Source organism: Cavia porcellus, unplaced genomic scaffold, assembly GCF_034190915.1.
Source record: "Cavia porcellus strain 051 isolate PalLab524CR breed Dunkin Hartley unplaced genomic scaffold, mCavPor4.1 scaffold_5, whole genome shotgun sequence".
NCBI classification, from domain to species: Eukaryota; Metazoa; Chordata; class Mammalia; order Rodentia; family Caviidae; genus Cavia; species Cavia porcellus.
This window is the reverse complement of record NW_026947488.1, coordinates 12,413,258-12,419,273: the sequence shown is the minus strand read 5'-3', so window position 1 is coordinate 12,419,273 and position 6,016 is coordinate 12,413,258. Positions and strand designations below refer to the sequence as shown.

Here is a 6,016-nt window from a genome sequence, read left to right as displayed (position 1 = left end):
GGCCAATCGGCGGCCGCCGAGCCGCAGCCAACCGCGGCGCCGGGGGCGGAGTCGCAGCTGGGCGCAGCTGGGCGCGGAAGCGTGGGGCGGGCTGCACGTCCCGCCTGCCCTGCTCCGCCCCTAGCCGGCCCGGCCCCGGCCTCTCCGGAGCCTCGAGGCGTCGTTCCCCACCTCCGCCTGGGCGGATAGGTCGGTGCGGTGGGCGGAGACCCGGCCAGAGCCTGGCATTTCTTGGGCACTCACCTTCAAGCGCCGATCGTGTGCTGGACCCCGAGAGGCGTGCAGGGCCTGGGCCCGGAGTGCTCACCGAGCCTACTGTGTGCACCGACTGTGGGCCAGCTCAGTGCTGTGCGCCCCGCGGCGGGTGAGAAACCTCCAGCCTCGTCCCCATCCGCCCAGGAGCTCGGGTTCTTCCAGGAGGGGACACTAAGCTGATGAAAATGACAGGAGGGATGTGTGGAACGTGTAATGTGTAACAACTGCCAGGCGCTGGGCCCAGAGCTAGAAGAGCAACATTCTGTTTAATGACGTGACCTCTTCGGAGAGGCTCCTCCTTGGTTGCCCTCTCTTCCAGTCACTGTGACATCATCGTGTTTTGTCTTCGCAAGCTTGTTATGGCCGGTGAACTTTTGGTTCCTGTCTCCCCCGACACAAACAAGCTCCCGAGGGCAAAAACCTTGCTTTGTTTCCGGAAAACACTTCCAGCCCCGTGCCCTAACTGGATCATCATTTGGCACACGGTAGAGGCAATTAAGGTAAGGCTAAATGCCTTTAATAGATCAGCAGCTAAATAAATGACTGCAGCAGGCCCGGATCTGTCTGACTGGAGAAGTCCACAGTAACTGCTCAGATAAACTCCTCACCGTGGGATCAGATAGAAGCCACCCTGGAGGCAAGAAGGACCCAGGAGGTGCCTGGGAGAGGGAGATAAGATCTCATTCCAGATTTCTTTTGGAGGCTCTGAGCTTTTAAGTCCCAGATTCCCCAGCTGCTGTGTACCCAGGGCTATTTCTGTGCTGGATGGCGACTGTCCCCGTCAGCCCAGTGTCCCCTCTCTGTCTTCTGCCTACATTTCTCAGGAGATGGCAGCCACCTTCACATGGCAAGAAAGGCTGCAGCCCAAGTCCCTGCAGATGGTGGTGGAACCGACTGGCTTTGTGTCCTTTACTGATTTCAAGGTGGCATTTTTTTCACCCAGGAGGTTACCATGCCTTGGTTTGGTGGGGGCCAGATACTGGATTTCACAGTGTACATCTTAGAGCCTCTCAACAGGCTCTGGTAGCTGGTTACTGCCTGCATCTAGAGACTCTGCCTACAGCTAGCATAAAGGATGCCAGTGGCTGCTGGACAGCCAGCCAGCCTGAGACAATGCATTACTTCATTCATCCACTCACTCTTGCTCGTAAAGCACCACCCTGGCCCAGGTGCTGGGCTGAGCAAATGAGACAGGGAGGGGCCAGGGAAGGCCGGTGTGTGCTAAACCATGCTCCGGAAACTGAGGGGCTGTGCACTGAGGACCAGGAGGTCAGCAACACGGAGAGGGGCAGGTGTTGTGGGCTGTTGATCAGGATTATTAGGTCTTCGGTTTTGATTTAAGATGATTTGGGAAGTCCCATTCTGTAGGGTTTGAGCAGATAGATGATATGATCTGAGTTATTTATCGATTGAGTTGGAGTCTTGCTGTGTAGCCCAGGCTGGTCTCCAGCCCAGATTCCCCCAGCCTCAGCCTGCCAGTAGCTCAGACTACAGGCGTGCACCACCACCTTCCCCTTCTTTTGTTTTTAAAATACTTGTACTGTTAATAGGTAAGATGTGATTCCTGGACTGTAAGGGAGGAGAGCAAGAAGTCTGCAAGAATCTAAGACTTTGGGGCTGGGGATTTAGCTTAGCGGCATAAGTGCCTGCCTTCCTTGCAAGCAGGCAGTCGTGAGTTCGATCCCTGGTACCGATAAAAAGGAAAAAGACAAAAAAAAAAAAAAAAAGAATCTAAGACCTCCAGTGAGTCGGCACCATGTGCAGGCTGCCAGGGAAGAGCCACACACCAGCCCTTTGCTGCTGCAGGGAGATGGGAAGAGCCAATCCCACCCCAGCCCCCACTGCAAGCGACCTGCTGATCTGGAGAAACACAGGCTATGATGGTGGCTAATGAGGTGAAATACAACTTAGTGTTTGTTAGTGTTTAGTGTTTCACTGACTTTGCAGGCCTACAGCTGGTGGTCTGATCATACGTTCAGAGGATAACAATATGCAATGTAGCATCCATGGAGAGTCTCCTTCTGAAGGTTGGTGGCCATGGTTAATTCCCTATTCTCTTGTTTTGAAATCCTGTATCATCCTTATTGTTTTGTTTGTTTGGGTTTTATTCTGTTTTATCTTGATATTGTTGTATCTGATGGCCTGGGCAGCTATTTTGAAGACAAGAAACATTATGGTAACTATTGTTGATTTCCTCTTACTTTGTTTTGAAATCCTGTGTCACTTACTCTGTTGTTTAGGTTGGCTTTATTCTGTTTTAATTTGCTTGGTTTTCTCTCTACAGTCAAATTTAAAAAAAGGAAAATGTCGGGCGCAGGCGCTCAACACACCCCGCCCGGGACGATAAGACCACGTCAGCTTCCGCAATGTGTTACGTCCCTCTCTAAATTAGCCAACCCGTGCGCACCTCGTGCTCACTCCGTATTCGCCCTGTGCCGACTCTGTGGCAACCCCTGATTGGCCACAGCTGGGTATAGTAGCCAGAGCCTGCGTCCCATTCCCGCCCTGCTTCCTCGTGGCAGCCTGTGATTGGTCACGGCCGAATATATAAACCAGAGCCCGCGTAAATAAAGCGGCAGTTCCTGTTACCACCTGAAGCGTCTCCTGTCTCATTGGGGGGCTGTGCCGGTCAGAAAAAAATAGGTAAGACACTTTGAAGATAAAAGTGATATGGAGAGGATGAAGAGAATCATCAAGAGGATGTCACTGGTGTGGTGACACAAGCCTGTAATCCCAGCACTGGGGAGGCGGAGGCAGGCGGATCTCTGTGAGTCTGAGGCCAACCTGAGCCCTGACCACCCTTCTCCAGCCCCTTGTAGGTAACCATACCGGTCTCATATGTAGCCTGCTAACACGTTTATTCAAATACAGGCAAAATGGATACATACTGTTACTGTCCTTCCTTTTTCTCAGAGAAGTTACATGTATTTTGCTCTTGGATTGTTGTTATTATCTTGCCCTGGGACATACAGTTTCTTCACCTTTTTTTTTTTTTTTTTTAGATATAACTGACATACCTGTGTCATTCAATGACTTTTAGTATGCTTATCACGGTTATTTGATTAGAGAACATGTTCATCACCTCTAAAAGAAAATCCATATCCATGAGCAGCCACTCCCCACTTCCCTCTTCCCCCACACCCTGGCAACCACTCATCCACTATCTGCCTCTGTGCATGTCCTTGCAGCGGACGTTTCCTGTCTGAATCATGTGTCTGGCTTCTTCCTCTGAGCATAATGATTTCAAAGTTTATTCCTGTTGAAGCAGATACTGGGGCTTCATCCCCTTACATGGCCGAATACTATCCCACTGGATGGATGTGGGGTGTTTATTCGTCTGGCTGATGGACATTTGGTTTGTTCCCACACTTTGGAAGCATGGATAACTGCGGTGGACATTGGTGTACATGTTTTGTGTGACATACATACATACATAGGAGTCATTGCTGAGTCAAATGTGGTCAGCTGGTTGAAAACCACTGTGCCGGGTGATCTTTATTGTCAACTTCGCTGGGCTAAGAGACTCCTGGAGAGGTGATTGGTTTGTGAGGGCACTGACGTCATCAGTGGGCTAAGCCATTGCTGAGCTCCTAACGGAATGGATTTTAGGAAGCGGGCTTCCTTGGGGGAAGTGGGTCATTGGTATGTGATCTTGAGGACTGTGGGGGGACTTGGCCTTTCCTCTCGGGGTTCTTTCCTTGCTCTTTGCTCTCTGGATCCCCCAAGCTGAGTTGCTTTGCCCTTCCATGCATTTCCACTGTGATGTTTTTGTCTTGGAGCCAGATAGGTGACCATGGACTGAAGCCTCTAACTGTGAGCCGAAACAGACTTCTCCTCCCTTAAACTGTAGCTGACAGGTGTTTGGTTTGGGCCACAGCGTGTTCTGTAGCAACTGTATCATTTCACATTCCTGCCCACCTGTGTGATTGTTGCTCGGGTTTGCTGTTTCCCACTGTGGGTTATGGCTAGTCTAGGGGTGTGACCTGGTGTCTCACGGTGTGTGTATGCGCGCGTGCATGTGCCTGTGTGTGCGTGTGTCTTTCCAAGACAGGATTTCCCTGTGCAATTCAGGCTGGCCTTGAATTTCTCTTTGTTGTCCAGGCTGGCCTGGAACTTACAGCAATCCTCTTGCCTCAGCATATATATATTTTTTAATTTTAATTTTAAATAAAACAAAACAGTAAAATGAAACAAAACAATGAGAACCATATTGGATTTAAAAGCCAGGCTGTAGGAAATCAACCATAGTTAGTATATTGCACATTGTCATCCTCCTGCATAGTTGTCTGGACTACCAGATACAGGTATGCAAAGTTAAACAATACAAGCCCTAATTTGTCTCTTTACTTCCATTGCTATTGTTTCAGAAATTTCAGGTGTGTGGCTTCCAGTTCCTTCAGTGTCTGTGTCTTCCGGACTTGTTCTGGGGGGCTGAGATTGCACCCCGCTCCTGTCTTGACCTTCTGCCGTGTTCCTCCGAATCAGCCGGGTGCTGAGTCCTGGATGCCTCCTGCACTGGCTGCCCGACCGCAGCACAGAAGGCCTGCTCCTGGGTTCCGCTGACCCGAGGTTCCCAGCAGGGCGGGGAGGTGCGGGCGGGGCCTCCCCAGTGCTCCGGGTGGTGACAGGGCCTTGGGGCATGGCCTCTCCTCCTCCAGCCCTAGTGGCTGGCTCACTGCGGGGCATGACTTCTCTGAGCTCAACGTGGTGAGCTGCACCTTGTGTTTTGATTTATGTTTTCTTAGTGGCTAATGATGGAGAGAATCTTTCTGTGTACTTATTACCATTAACATACCTGTTTTTTAAAAGAAATATTTATTTAACCATTTGGGATTTTTTGTCTTTTTATTGTTGAATGGTAAGAATTCTTTATGTATTTATGGATACCAATCCCTCATCAGATTTGAGAATATTTCCCCTCATCCTGTTGGCTTTCTTTTTATTTTCTTATCAGTGCCCTTTGAACAACACATTTTTGATAGCTTCTACCAGCCTGGGGCTTAGCTATCTCTAGCAGACATCTGCACCTGCCAGGAGAAACAATTTATCTCTCCAAGAGTAACTTCGGTCTTGTTCCTTCTAGTTCCAAGGAAAACCTCCCACTCTTCTTGTGCATGGATGAGCTCTCTCCTATCTCCACCTTAGCACAAATACGTAAAAATGTAAAAATCGTTCCCAAGCTCCCCTTTTTGAGGATCTTGCACTCTTCTGCAGATCTCCCGAGCCCAGTAAAGGGTTTGTTTGTGTCTCTCTCTCTCTCAACTATACTGAAGAAAACCTAAACAAGGTGGGCGTAGTGGCTCATGCCTGTAAGCCCAGCATTCGGGAGGCTGAGGCAGGAGGTTTGTTGTGAGTTCGGGACCAGCCTGGGCTATAAAGTGAGCTCAAGGCCAGCCTCAACTGCATAGTGAGACCCTGTCTCAAAAAAGACAAAAATAAAATAAACAATTTTTTGTTTCTTTTATTGTACTTTAAGTGTCTCACTTTTTTTTGGTACTGGGAATCGAACTCAGGACCTCACTTGCCAGGCAGGTGCTTTGTTGCTGAGCTATATCCCCGGCCCAGGTGTCTTACTGATTACCAGCTGCTTCATATTCCGTGGTGTGGCTGGAAGTAATTTACCCAGCTGGGTGCTTTCCACAGGATGTCCCGCTGTGCTCCCGCAGGGAGATCAGATCCCCTCTCAGGACAGGGCTGCTGGGGCAGATGTTAAATGCCTGTATTGTGTGGTTGGAGGTGGATTATCCAGCTGGCCAGTAGG

General features: G+C 49.8%; 1 long non-coding RNA gene across 2 annotated transcripts; it reads left to right on the top strand.

Annotated features, from left to right (window-relative positions):
- The first annotated feature begins 60 nt into the window (after positions 1-60).
- Positions 61-5,724, top strand: LOC134475978 (uncharacterized). 2 transcript variants are annotated; one of them, XR_010047341.1, is made up of 4 exons: positions 64-755; positions 2,203-2,282; positions 2,540-2,898; positions 4,623-5,724. It is a non-coding gene; the product is annotated as an uncharacterized LOC134475978 (long non-coding RNA). The 2 variants fall into 2 exon arrangements; XR_010047340.1 differs by lacking the exon at positions 4,623-5,724 and having other exon boundaries at positions 61-755; positions 2,540-2,848.
- Positions 5,725-6,016: the final 292 nt, after the last annotated feature.